Source organism: Mirounga angustirostris, unplaced genomic scaffold, assembly GCF_029215605.1.
Source record: "Mirounga angustirostris isolate CCGP_5_RB_7025 unplaced genomic scaffold, mMirAng1.0.hap1 SCAF_4, whole genome shotgun sequence".
NCBI classification, from domain to species: domain Eukaryota; kingdom Metazoa; phylum Chordata; class Mammalia; order Carnivora; family Phocidae; genus Mirounga; species Mirounga angustirostris.
In genome coordinates this window covers 125,421,463-125,436,768 of record NW_026991712.1, presented here as the reverse complement: position 1 = coordinate 125,436,768, position 15,306 = coordinate 125,421,463, and positions in this window count along the sequence as shown.

Below are 15,306 nucleotides of genomic sequence, written 5' to 3'. Positions count from 1 at the left end.
GGTGACTTAACCTGACAATTAATTATCAGTAGAAAGGGGCTTTAAAAATACAGAGATATGAGGACACCCAAGAGTTAAGGGGTCATTTATCCAGATGAAAAATAGTAGACAAGCGGGGACCATATTGTCAGGACCCAATTTAATTCTCATTCTGAAGACCATCTTGATCTTAGCTTAAGAAATGCTTTGGGCAAATTCTGTTGGAGAAATGTTATTTGGATACCAAACATCTCATACAGTGGATATGGGTTGTTCAATCTGACAAATGGAGAAGAATATTAAAAGAAACAAACACAGAGTCAAATTCCTTTAGAGATCAGGAACTAGCATTATGTCCACTTACTAATAATCAAAAAATGGTCTTTGTAGCACAGAAAGTCCCTGAAAGCTTCAGGGTAACCCTAACCAGTCTCAATCACTGATTTGTATTATACTTTAAGATTAGTTCCTGGGTTAGGAGTAAAAAAGCTGCAATTTTTTTTCTCTTCTATGCTGGGAAACATGAAAGACAAAAAAACAAAAAACAAAAAACAAACCACATGCAGTATTTTTAGTAGGCTAAATATGAAATACATTATACAATGAAATATTAAAGGTACCCATTTCTTGTTTCTTTTCATCTGAGTATGATTTAAAAAGGGGATAATATGATTATATCTTTGAAGAGGAGGGAGCAGAATTTCTGGAAAATCTTATGCTCAGCTTGATTGCTTTATTGATAAGAAAGGAGGACGTGTGAATGTTTATTTTATGAGTAGTGCAATTATTAAGCACAGACGGTACATAATGCATTAGGCTTTATGTGAATTGCATTGGATTTATCTTTCTTTTAGAGCATATTTTAAAAATGTTTTACTGCATCTATTATAACCCCTTTATAGCTAGGGTGTTACTCCAGGGTAATAGTGGTTTAGCATTTTAGAGCAACTTGTAAGATGTGATTCAAGGGGAAAAAAGGTCATTCAGGCATGCATAATCAATAATCAACATCTCTCGTCTCCCCATTTTCCCTTTTCCTTGAACAATGCTTCTTTTTCTTTTGTAATCTTCTAGTCAGTCAAGTTTACTGACAAATCTGTGAAGAAAGTGGAATAATTATAAATTAATAGTAGGAGAAATAAACAGATCTAAAAATAGTTTGTAGAGGTGGAGCCAAATGTCTCAGTCCGACAGAAGTAGCAGCAAGCTTGAGAATGGGTCATGTTCTCTGACAAAGTGAAGCCTACTCCTGATTGCTCTTTGTTGAGAACAAACAACCTCTTGCAGGCAACTGGAGTTAGCCTCCACAGCCAGCCTCAGAAAGGGGACCGTTGTGGAAATTATGCACCAGCCACCTGTTTTCCCTTAATCACTGCCTGCATATTAGCTAATATATTAGCTCTGAATTTATCTTAAGTTCATTCATAAGGATAAAACCTTTGGAGATTTTTCAGAGTTTTATAAACTTCTAATTAAAAATTTCCATATATTCTCAAATCTGGCATAGCATTTGTCAGTTTTAGCATTAACCTGACCACATGGCTTTATCATCTGCAGCGTGAATAAGCCATATCCTTTAATGCTGAAATAATCTAAACAGAATAATATGATTCATCCTCCCAATAAAAATTTTCAACTGTTTGGAGGTTTATCATGGTATAGAGATGAGTATTAGAGCCTCCATTTGGATTAAGTTTGCATAACTAGAATGTGCAAAGCTTCCCTAATTTTTCTTCCTGGCTTTGCTATTTATGAGCAATATATTGCATATGAAGAAAATTTAAAACTGTTTAAAACAATCCAAATTACACTGTAGATTTGAGTTGGGACTCTCAGCATCATTCGTTTGCCAAATCAAGCAATATTAAGGTCATCTTAGAATTATACTTTTCTGATCAATCTAACCCCAAAGTTTCAAACACATAAAGTGTTATCCCAATGGTGTCTGTTATACACAATTTGATCTAAAGAAAGAGATGTCTAGAATTAGATGTCTGACTGCAAGATTCTGAGTTATCTCATTCACCTGCTCTTCTTCCCTACTGTTCTTTAGTGTAAATTTTGACCAAGGTTGGTATTCTGTTTTGTGCACAGGGAGATTTGATTGGCAGGGGAGGACCTGTCACCATTGAGAAAAGAAAGATATCAGCTATTTCCATTACCATTTCTATAACAATCATCTTCTAGTAATGCCCACTGTGATAGGACATCAGATTGTGCATAGGCCTGCCTATTGTCAGCACATTTCCAATGTTTAAATACCATGGTGGCCAACACTGCCTGTTTTGCTTACTGCTATAAAGCCACTTGGCTGGCACAGTGACTGGCACGTATTAGGCACTTAATACATATTTATGGAAATGAATGAATGAATGAATGAATGAATGAATGAATGATATAGCTGTTTTTTGCCATATTTGCCTGACTCAGGGTAATTGCATAGAGTGGACATCTCTGTTTCAGTTACTGTGACTGTGTAACAAACCCAAAGCTTGGTGATTTAAAACAACAACATTCAGGGGCGCCTGGGTGGTTCAGTCGGTTAAGCATCTGACTCCTGATTTTGGCACAGGTCATGATCGTGGCTCAGGTCATGATCTCGGGGTCATGGGATCGAATCCCACATTGGGCTCCACGTGGAGTTTGCTTAGAATTCTCTCTCTCCCTTTCCCTCTGCCCTTCTGCCCTTCCCTGCTCAGGTGTGCTCTCTAGCAAACAAACAAATAAATAAAATCTTAAAAAAAATAAAACAACATTTATTTTGCTTACATAACAAGAATCAGCAGTCTGGGCTGGGCTTGTTGAGAGCACCTCATTTTCTTTCCACTCATGGCGGAGCCAGTACAGTGGTTGAGGGCTGGAATTATCTGAAGATTTCTGACTCAGTGTGTCTGAGGGCTGGACTGGAATGACTCCAATTGCTGAGGACTAGAACAGCTGGAGTTCCTTGGGCATTTTTCTCTTTCTCCTTGTAGTCTCTGCTGAATTGAAGTTTCATTATAGCTGGGCTCTTATAGAGTGGTTTGGAGGTTCGAAAGCATGTGTCTCAAGAAAAAAAAGCTGAATTATCTTCTGTAGCTTGGTCTGGGAAGTCACATAGCATCATTTCTGCTATACTCTATTGGTGGAGACAGTTACAAAGGTTCACCCAAGTTATAGGGGAATATTCATAGATCCCACCTCTTTTTTTTTTTAAAGATTTTATTTATTTATTTGAGAGAGAGAATGAGAGAGAGCACGAGAGGGAAGAGGGTCAGAGGGAGAAGCAGACCCCCCGCTGAGCAGGGAGCCCGATGCGGGACTCGATCCTGGGACTCGAGGATCATCACCTGAGCCGAAGGCAGTTGCTTAACCAACTGAGCCACCCAGGTGCCCTAGATCCCACCTCTTGATAAAGGAACATGAACATCATATGATTCCATAAGAACATGTGGAATGAACTACGTCTGGGTGTAGCCATTTTTAGAAAAATACTATCTGTCACAATTCTCAACCTCGTGTTATTATTTTACTTGGAGAGTATAGGAGGATTTTAAATCAGAAATCCACCAATCTCTCTTTTCTAGAAATGAAAAAGCAACAAAAACTTAAGTGAATAAAAAAACTTATTATTTTTACAAGACCACTTAGGATTCTGGCCAACATGAATTTCGCATTTAATGTTTCTAGGGAGATGCAAGATTATTTACATTCTACCAACCCTGAAAAAATTTTAAGTTTTGATTTTTGGTAAATTCTAGTTCTTAGAGGAGTGGAGAAAGTGGAATAAAAACATTCATAATCTACTGTCTTATTATCTGAAGAACATGATGTACAATATTATCTGAAGAACATGAGAATTTTTTTTTATTATGTTATGTTAATCACCATACATTACATCATTAGTTTTTGATGTAGTGTTCCATGATTCATTGTTTGCGTATAATACCCAGTGCTCCATGCAGAATGTGCCCTCTTTAATACCCATCACCACCTCCCTCCCCTCTAGAACCCTCAGTTTTCAGAGTCCATAGTCTCTCATGGTTCGTCTCCCCTTCTGATTTCCCCCCCTTCATTCTTCCCCTCCTGCTATCTTTTTTTTTTTAATATATAATGTATTATTTGTTTCAGAGGTACAGGTCTGTGATTCATCAGTCTTACACACTTCACAGCGCTCACCATAGCACATACCCTCCCCAATGTCTATCACCCAGTCTCTCCAGCAACCCTCAGTTTGTTTCCTGAGATTAAGAATTCCTCATATCAGTGAGGTCATAGAGAACATGAGAATTTAATGGCAAACTTCAGAACCATATTCTGCTATATTATTAGCCAAATTCCAGCCCAATCCTTGAAAAGGCCATTGCCCTATGATAGTATGCATTATCATTATACCCTTGAACTTTACAGGTTGTGCTCTACAGATCATAGTGTCTCTGGTCAGGAAAAAAAAAAAGGATTCTTCACCACAATTATAGAGTTGAGAATAGCATCTGTCAGGTCATATTGTAAATAAAGGTTTATTGAATTCATGTGCTACTCACATAAGTTAATGCACTAGCTTATAATAACAGAGTCCACTGACACGGATTGCAGTAAAATCAGAAAGGGATTAATTTTAAAAGCCACTTATCTATTTTCTGTGAGTTTTTACAATTTCAGAAGATATTTTAAAAATGATTTTTTAATTTCTACATTTGAAATACATAGCATAAAAAGTTCTCCAATTTGAATTTTAAGAAATCATAATGGGAAGGCAAGAGTCCTCGAATGATGGCAGAGAGTTAGGTTTAAGTTTCTATCAAACCACAAATTCTGCAGCCCAGGCACATCATTTAACCCCTCATGGACTTGCTTTTCAGGCTGAATAACTGAATGAATGGCTAGATGAAGAAATGAAAGAATTGTTAATGAACAGGCCAGAGAGAAAGCTCATAGGTTCTAATCCATGAGAGATTCTCAAACATGGCCAGGGTGCTAGAACCTTGGTGAAATAAAATGGAATACATTTATCAATACTTCTCAGGAGAAATGTGGATAAAAGGAATACAGCACTTTGACAAGCCCCTTTGGTGGGGCATGAAACCCAACAAGGGCTGGAAACAGAATTGTCTTCTAAGGTGGTAGGGCTTTGGTTTTGTGGAGTGAAGACTGTGAACCAGGTTTAAAGCACTCAATCTGGGGGCCTTAAGAGAAGAAAAGTTAGGCTCTGTCCCAAGGGGATGTCATTCTCTACTTTCTCCAATGCTGTTCAGCCTTCCCTCACTCCCTTCCTTCCCTTTCTCTATCAGCTAACATTTATCGGCCACTTACTTTGTGCCAGGTGGTGTTTTTAAGAGCTTTCTATATAGTGACCCATTTACAAATAAATGTTGGACACTTGCTTAATGAATATTTATTAGCCTGCGTAGGCAGTAGGCTGGAGCAATTACATGTTACCTTGTTTACTCAGAGACTTTCACTTTTGTCCTCTTCTGGGTCTTGGTTTTACTGAGATCCTGTGCTAATGAACAGGAACTTCTCTTAAAACTCAGTTTGTTCACTTCTTTAGGTTTTCTTTGATCAGTCATCTCTTAAGGTCCTTGATGGGTTAAACTCCCAGAAACCAAAACACCAAAACACCAAAAAAAAAAAAAAAAAAAGAGGAACAAGATACCATCACATGACCACTATAAGGAAGAGGTTAGTTTCTTTGCAAACTAAGATATTATGTTGGGTGAGGTGAAATACCATGGCATTATGGCCAGAACCATAACAAAAGATAAAACTAGCAAAATGTCAAGATTGAAGACAAAACCGGAATGAGTAATTAGCGATTGAGTGATTCTGAGATTAGGAAGCTGAGATCATTGAAATGGACGTTACTAGAGTCTGAATATTTGTTAAGGAAAATATCATATGAATTTCAAAACTATGCAGACTTTGGACAAATTATTAAGTCAGATGTATCATGCAAGTATGGAGTTTAAAATAAAAATGATTATTCATGTTTTTCCAGTAAAAATCATGTCTCCAGTGAGGAAGCAGCTTCATCTTATTTTTCTTTATGTCCCCAGCACCTTATGTGTTGTTGGTTTGCAATGGGAAGTCAAGTAATATTTGTGAAAGAATTAATGAAATTCATTTGCAAAAACATTAAGAATACACAAGGATAACATTAAAAATCAGAAAGAATTAAAATTTAAATAATTTTTCATTAGGATATCACTCTAGATCTCTAGTTCATATTGTAGAAGTAAAATTTAGAGATTTTCTGATTGCTTTTGCATATTCATATTTCTTCCTTTATTTTTTCATTCCATACCTTTCTGTTAGCATTTGCCACTATCTTTGCCTAACATAGTGATTCTCAACTGTGGATTCACATTTAAATAACTGTATCTGTATTTAGAGGGTTGATGAAGACCTCTGTATTTTGAAAAAGGGTCACAGATCATTATCATGATCTTCCCTTGCTAAGAACCACTGGGTTACATTACCTTTTCCCACCTCATACATGTGGCTAATCGCCTTTTGTTTTTTGAGATTTAGCAGTTGGTTAATAATCAATGTAATGAAAATTTTTAGGTTTTCCTTTTTTTTTTTATATTTATGAACAAACACAAATGGAAAATGCCAGTCAGAATAGATGTATTTGAGAAGCTTAAAGTGCATTAAAATTTTAAATGGGTGTTATCTGGTATTATAATTCATGTCGATAGGGACAGATACTGTCCTTTTATTGCACATCAACTTTAGCATATTAATATGAAGCTGATATGTCCTGAGGGAAAAAAAATCTGAGTTTTACAGCATTAAATATAGCATTCTATGGAGTTAATATATGAAAACACACTTAGAAATAAACTATTACATATTAAGAGTAGACTTTCATTCTCAAGAGAAAATTATTTGTAAGTAAAGAACTCCATAACATTCTAAGAGAATCTCACCACCTTACAAATTGTAGTAATGTATGGTTTAATTAACTAGTTTAAAATTCCTTTTTGGTAGAAGGCATAATAAAAATACATCAACCCTCATATTCAGAACCACTTATCAATATCAGCATGATATTCAAAATTAAATAGTGATTTAATGATGCAAGATATATCTTTATATTCTGGAATGAGATGAAGTACTAATTTTAGTTCATAGACAGTACTATTTCCAACAAGTTAAATAGTCGTAATTATATTTTTAACATCCAGAAAAATTTTATACATGCCTCTGAGGTAAGGGAGGGTAATTTTATAGTCAGGATTCTGAATAAAACCAATAGTCTTGATGAAAGCATTCTACAATTGTCAGGAAATGGTCCAGTTTAAAGACTTAAGGTCCAGTTTAAAGACTTAATGGTATAGAACTGAAATTAATGCTTATGATCATCAACTCCAAAAAATAATGAATAAAGGGTTTTAGTTCACCAATGAATAACTGAGTCTCTAGCTTTTGACTGGTGCAATATAGTTGATTTGCATTTCTACTATTATATATGATTGTGTTCATATTATGAATTTTGCAGCTCTGATAAATTTATGGTCATGAACAGGTATTTTTTTTTAGCCATAATTAAACTACCTTAATGTTTATGATGGATCAGTAAATAAGTACATTGAGCCTTGTTTTAAGCCTAGTTGGTGTTCACCTACCATTTCTTTTACTCATATTTTAATCTTTCAACAAAGCATAATATCCTAAAATTGTCAGGATCTAATGATACAGATATGGGTAAGCTGTGGACTTGTCCTTCAAGGAACTAAAGGACTAGTCTATTGATGAGAGAATTTGAAAAATAATTACAAAAGAATGAAACAACACATATTTAACAACCTTGCCTTGGAAGGATGAAGAAGATCTGACAAGGAGATGATATGTAAGCTGGATTCTGTAGCATGTGTTGGTATTGACTAGATTGGTTGGGAGGAAAAATGGACACTGCTTTGCATGGTCCCAGGGGCCCTGAGATGAAGGCCATCTGAGCAAGGGGCAGGGGGCATTCATGGCCAGGGACACAGCATAAGCAAAGGCACATGTGTGTGGACACTTATAGATCAGATCATCTGAACAGTATGAGATAACAAGGTTATCATAAAGAATTGCTGCATTTCCAGTCAAATCAAAGCAATTTCTTCTAGAAATTTCTTTTAGAATGAGGCTAGATTGAAGGTAGAGTGTCAATTCAACTTGAATTTCAACATCTGTGTTGTAAGGGAGGAAAAAGTTTGCCCTAGCTCTCCTAGTGTCCCTGGCTGGATTTAAAAATTAAACTAACAAGGAGTAATAGGCAATACATATTCATACAAGTTTTATTGAATTTTTACATGTTTATGGGATCCTTCCCAAGAGAATGAAGACCCAAAAAAGTGACCAGAGCAGAAAGCTTTTATACCTTTTAGATAAAGAAAAATAAATTTGTGAAGAATTGACAAAAGAGAGGGGTTTGGGCTAAAGATAGTAAATGGTGAAGTAACTAGGACGATAAAGGTTAGTTCATCAAGTTTTTTTTTGCATAGATTTCTTAGCCTTAAATTTCCTGACCCAGGTAGTAAGAATGTCTTCCTTCCTCCTGGCACAGGGAGAATGCCTTTCACATTGAAGTTTTATGACCTGTTTCAGGGAAGAGAGGTAAAGTGGGGAGGTCAGAGTGACTTTCCTGCTTCTGCCATTTCCCCAAACTCCTTCAGCTTAAGATAGCCAATATGCCAAGGTGCCATATTGGGTAGCATGTCCTAAACCCTATCAGTATACTAAAGGTCACTTGCCTTCCTGTCCATTGGCTCTTGTGCACATGCAAGTGGTCACTATGTTTGTAGCAGTTAGCACCTTTCAGATCTTAAAAAATCAACTCATGCAAAAACATCAATTTTCTACTGAAGATTAACTCAGACTTCTGAAGGGGAAATGGGGTCATTGTGGTGGATTTAAATTCATCACAACAAAGCAAATCATTTTTAGTCATTTTTTTCCAAACTCCTTGCTTTGTCAAGTTAACGAATGGGAAGAATGATGGGGTAAGGATGGCAGTAGAGAGTATCCACAGTCCCCTTCCCTTACTGATCACACACAGAAACTCCTGGCTTTGTTATTTTTTATTTCAGTGCTTTCCTTTGGAAGTTGCATAGCTATTCAGCTTTATCCAGCTCCTGAGATTTTAAATTTAGCTACTCAATCCTCTACATAGTAGTTAATGAAGCACATTGGCCAGTTGTCTGGACCCCCACTCCTAGGAAGCAGTTTACCACTTTTTATTGCATGATCATTCTTTTGGAGGCACACCCCAAAACGATATATTTATACATTTATTTCAAAAATTTAATGTTGAATAAAATTTGGTGGATAAGATTTTGCCCGTCTTATTATTTATTGCTTGTATCTCAAGGACCTACTTGTGTCCCTCTCACTGTTACTCACATAGATCTAAAAGGTCCCCTAGTTAGGAACTACTACTGTGAGCAAAATTACTATGAGCACTTACTTCTCTACTTAGTTAATTAAGTTACCAGTTTAATTTAGATATTTCTGTGTGGCAAACATATCTCAAGTTGAATATCACCTTAGAGAAGAAGTCTGTATACTCCTTGACATAAAGTCCATGGTACATGTGTATGAGACGTGTGTGTCTGTGTGTGTGATAATAGAGCTTATTTAAATAACAGAATGGAAGTAAAAGTGTGAGGCCTGGGATGTGATGTGGTACGGTCTTAAACAGGTCTTAGAGAAGAACCCAGTGGGAAGAGAAGTGAGGAGCAAATTAAATTCCCAATGGAAACCTCTCCCATGTTCACTGATGTTCCCCTCCCCTAGGATACTCAAGATTATAAGCCTCTTGAAGGCATTTACTCTAGCTTGTTTGCCACCATGTTCTTTGTATTCCTAGTACCTCAACTTAGTGTCTAGTAGGTGGGGCCACTTAATATTTATTTATGGAGTGAAGGAAATATGGTTGAGGTGGGAAAGACACGTGGTTAAAAGTGCCGGACTCCTAGAAGTGGAACAGAGATGGGGAGAGGTGAAGTCACAAGTGCCTTCCGCGGAGGTGAGATGTGGAGACAGTGGGGGTGTAGGCAGGGCAAATGGTGCCCTCGGTGGGCAAGAGGGAGTTTTCCTTGCTCATCAGTATTCTGCTGAGATGATTCCTGCCATGATAATTGGTTAGAAGGGATCACTCATTTGAGACAAAACCTCAAGGGAAGAGATTATCAAATTAGATCAGAATTTACTAAAAGGAAATACAAGTGCTGTTTCTGAAAAGAAGTATAGTGGATATTCTTATCTCTTGGCAAGAAGTTGTAGTTTGACCTACCATTATAAAATTAAACTCACCCTTTTTTTTAAGACACTGATGACACTATTGAATCTGATGAAAATTTTGTTTCATAGACACCATAAGTCCCGTTAACTGGATGCAGAAGTCAAGGATTAAAACTATGCCTAGGCTCATACCAATAAGAAATAGATAAACAGGGCATGCTTGCTTAAGAAACTGGCTAGAATGAAGTATTACCTGGGAAGGATGATGGTGGCCTCCCCTTGTCACTGATGGTCCTCATCTTTAGTAATTTTACAGACCCCACGCACACTAAGAATATGCTGAGGAGCAGGTGGAGGTTTGCCTGTGGATGCCTTCACAAAAAGTACACATGTAATTTAAATTCCCATTTATTCATGCCTTGCCTCCACAAAAGATTTGGAAGCAGGTTAACAAACAGCTATCATAACATAATGGTAAACAGAATTAAGAAGAAAAACTTCGAAGCAAGAAGTTATAAGTAAGTTATAAGTAAGTTATAAGTAAGAATAGATTGAGGGGACTGCAACAAAGTTTGCGCCATCTATTAGGACTGAAATAGTTGTTCTGTCTAACCTTAGATTTCGTTGCAAACTTCCTGGGAGCCAAAGTGAAAAGGAAAATATGACCACTATTGTAAGTCTTCTGCTAAGAAAGGACAAATTGCACCAAATACTCAAGGAAAGCAAAGCCTTTCCTAGAACTGAATTTCCAAAGAAGTTTTTCATCTGGGGCTTTGTTTAGAGGGCGTTTTGTGATGTGGTATATACTTTTAATTGTATTTTTCTGGAGTGATGGATTCCGTATGGCTGTTTCCTGTAATTACTTTCTATAAAAGCTGACTCAATGCTAAAGTGAAATTCAGTGAAGGCATTTCTACAAGAGGCAGTAATAACATGATCTGTGTGGACAAGCTTCTATGGCCCAGAAATGAGCAAAGGATGGTCCCTAGATCAGTGATCTTTGAACCTAGAAGACTTTTGGGAAAAACAAAAACAAAAACACAACATTTTACCCTCTTCCTCATCTTTAAGATTAAATTTGGATTTTCCATCTTAAGTTTAAATTGTTACAAAGTTTGTAATTTATGGTACACTGTGAATGCTGATATTTAAAAAATATCTCTTACATTATCCTTTCATATGTATTCACTGGAATCTAACCAACACAATATGAAACACATCATCACCCACATATACAAACAATATAAGTTCTTTTTGACAGTTATAAGTTGTACATCATTTATCCTTGAACTTTTAATTCTATTCTATTTCTCCCACAGGATTTAATCCTCATGCAAAATTTTTATCTGCAACTTTCTAATGACCACTCAAACATATTTCTATGCAACAAATAAATAAAATAAAATAAAATAAAATAAAATAAAATAGTTTTATTTTTTTAAATTCCTTTGGCCGTAAGCTTTAAATGTTGAAATTTCTACTGAATTGAGGTTATATAATAATTATTAATGGATAATGGGTCAAAAACATACAGATATAGGTTCAAATTTTGATGAGTAATTGTTAAGCATAAAGAGTAAAATACATCTCAGTGGGATTATTGTAAGATGAGGGAAGGATATCCTGTTCTTTTCTAAAATGACAATTGTGAAAGGGGAGGCAGGAATGAAAAACTTGGGCCAGAAGCATTCTCTTAGGAAGATCAATTTTAGGAAGTAACATTATATATAGAAATTAAAGATAAAGAAATTGAGTCCCTTAAATTTTTTATGCATATTATTCCTTGGAACATTTTTTACATATTCCAGTTTTAAAATGTCTAGATTTCAATTTTTTTTTTTTTTTTTTAGAGAGAGAGAGAGCACAAGCGCATGTGTGCATGAGCTGGGGTTGGGGGGGGAGAGGGAGAGAGAGAATCTCAAGCAGACTCAATGCCCAGTGCAGAGTCCAAAACGGAACTCCATCTCATCCACCCTGAGGCTGTGACCTGAGCCAAAACAATGAGTCAGACACTTAACCGACTGAGCCACCCAGGTGCTCCATGGATTTCAATTTTTTTTTTTTTTTATCATGGTGCACTTACATGGGGCAAGACTCTGTGGCCCACATAACTTGCTTGTCCTAGGGGCCCGGGGGATTCTATATCGGAGCACATGTGTAGGCACAGTAAGAACTTAGATTGCCGACTAAAATTCTGAAATAATAATGCTCAGTTGTGAAGTTCCAACTGAGTGCAAAGTTTCATGCATCGCTCAGAATTCAATCACAAACTTGAGATTTATTGTGCTTTCTCTTCCTAGCCACTTCCTTTCCAAAACTCTGCCCCACATAGTCAAGCTACCCCAATCTCAGTGAACTCTCAGGTCTGACTCCTCAATTCTTGAGCCGGTCCTGCTCTGTTTGGGTTCCCCCTCCACTGTGCCATGCCTTTGGGCAAAGAGCTTGGGTGATGATAAGGCTCATCTTGTTTGTTTCCCTTCTCTTAGAGATCAAAGTTCTGTGCTGCCTGTTGTCTAATGTTTAAAAATTACTGTTTCATGTATGTTTCTGGTGGGAGGACGGGTCCAGTACTTCTTACTCCATCATGGTCCGTCTGTTGAATCAAATAACCAAACTTTGGCTTGTGCTTTGCATGCCTTTTTTCAAAAATTATTTTTCTACCAACCTTTTTTTATTATACTTTAAAAGTATATCAGACTGTGAGAGAAGGAAATAAAAAAAAGCTGCTTTTAACCACAACATTTTAAACTATCATGTGCCTACAACTCACCTGGGGATCTTGTTAAAATTCAGATTCGGATTTAGCAGGTGTGGGGGCTAAGGCTGTAACAATTTTCCAGGTGATGCCCATCCTGCTAGTCCACAGATCACATTTTGGGTTGCAATGCTCTGTGTCATAAGAGGATCAACTTTCGGACTCAGACACATCATGGATATTGATAAACAGTGAGTTAGATTTACTGAAGGAGCAAAACCAATGGAGAAACGTCAAGACAGCCCAGGTAAGGAAAAGGACATTTGTTCTTTTCTTCTTCCTTTTCTCTACCCAACCCTGGAGCAGCTGGTATTAAAGGGAGGAACTGAGAAGAGATTACTCAAAGAAGGAATCAGGGTCCCAGCTCAAGGCTATACTCTGGCAAATGGCTGGCAGCACATGAAACCCTAATAGAGTTTGAGCTTTTAAATGCTGAAAGTGATAGAATTGGCCCAAGATAACATCAAAGTACAGGCGAAATATACAGAACATAACTGAAAACAACGATTAGAGAAAAAAGTTATTTCGGGGCGCCTGGGTGGCTCAGTTGGTTAAGTGACTGCCTTCGGCTCAGGTCATGATCCTGGAGTCCTGGGATAGAGTCCCGCATCGGGCTCCCTGCTTGGCGGGGGGTCTGCTTCTCCCTCTGACCCTCTTCCATCTCGTGCTCTCTCTCATTCTCTCTCTCTCAAATAAATAAAATCTTTAAAAAAAAAGTTATTTCATATTTATGCTTCTCAATATTAAGACGACTTGACAAAGTGGTTATGTATATACAACACTTGCCTGGAGAAAAATTTTCAACTGCATTTCAGAGTTTATATAAAAATGAAATAACATCATGCATAAAATTATTTTAAAATGTTACCATAGAACTGTGCTTGTATAATCAAATATTTAAAACATCCTCTTTATCCAGAGCAAAACACACACACACACATACACACACGCCAATTTTTATAATAGAGCCAAGTCACTACTTTTATGAGTGGCATCTCTGGCCATCAACTCCAAATTGGTCTCTTTATTTCTAATGTGTTTACTTTTTTTGAATGCAAACTTGTTCAGCTTGAAAGTGATTGGGAGATGCAGTGAAATCTAGGTAATAGAAGATATACAATGCAAGGCTGATTAACTCTAAAGAGAAAAGTTATTTTGTGATACTGAATAGGCAGTAGGATTGGATGATTTTATAGATGCATAAATTGAATTACAATTATTGCCAAAGGCAAGCAGCACCATTAGAAAGCACATCAAAACAGCAACCAAACCAGACACACTGCCAGTGTTTTTAATGTGTGTCTCAATTGTCCGTGGAGTCGCTGTTGAGAAAGTTGAGAATAAGAGTTGAGACTTTTTTCTGCTGTGCTGCAGACAAGGGAACTATTAAGATGTACAATCCATTGGCCTAGAAAACAATGCATGGTTTTGGAGTTGAAGTGAACCAGCTACCGAAAACTTGTGAACAAGCATGTGTGTACATACGTGTGCACATGCACATGCAGGGAACTTAAGCTGTGGCTATCTTTTTGATATTCAAGATGAAATATTTGTCCATCAGCCTTCATCCAGAAAGCTGTATTCCCTAAAAACTCCCCAGAGAGAATATGGCTTCTCTTTCACAATTCTGAAATTGGAAGTTCTTTGTCAACTTTCCTCCAGGAAAAAGAAAAAACGAGAACCAAAATTTTGTTAGGATGAATGAATCTACTTCTCTTGAGCTTGACTTCAATTCTCCTTTTTCTCAGTGAGGCTTTTTCTGGCTGCCTCGGCATAAAATGGTCTGTTTCACCATCATTTTAACTCATTAGCTTCTTTTATTTTTTTTTAAGATTTTATTTATTTATTTGACAGAGAGAGACACAGCAAGAGAGGGAACACAAGAGGGGAGAGTGGGGGAGGGAGAAGCAGGCTTCCCACTGAGCAGGGGGACGTGGGGCTCGGCTCAATCCCAGGGCCCTGGGATCATGACCTGAGCCGAAGGCAGACACTTAACGACTGAGACACCCAGGCACCTTAACTCATTAGCTTCTTATCTATATCACTTATTTGTCATTTAAACACCGCTTTGCATCAATAATTAGTTTTCCTTGTGTTATGTTCTCATAAAGCTCTTCCAGGGTAAGGAATTTTGGGGTATTTCACAGTACTTTCCATGGTGCCCAACACCCAATAAATATTTAATAATAATGGCTACCATTCATTGAGTTTTAAGTACCTGCTAGATACTGCTATATTATTCACATTTTCCAATTAATTTTTATGCTACCTCTGTGAGGTGGCTATTTTTTCCATTTTTCTAAATGATGAAACTGAGACTCAGAGAGGTTAAATGACTTGCTAAACCCATGCATTGGGTT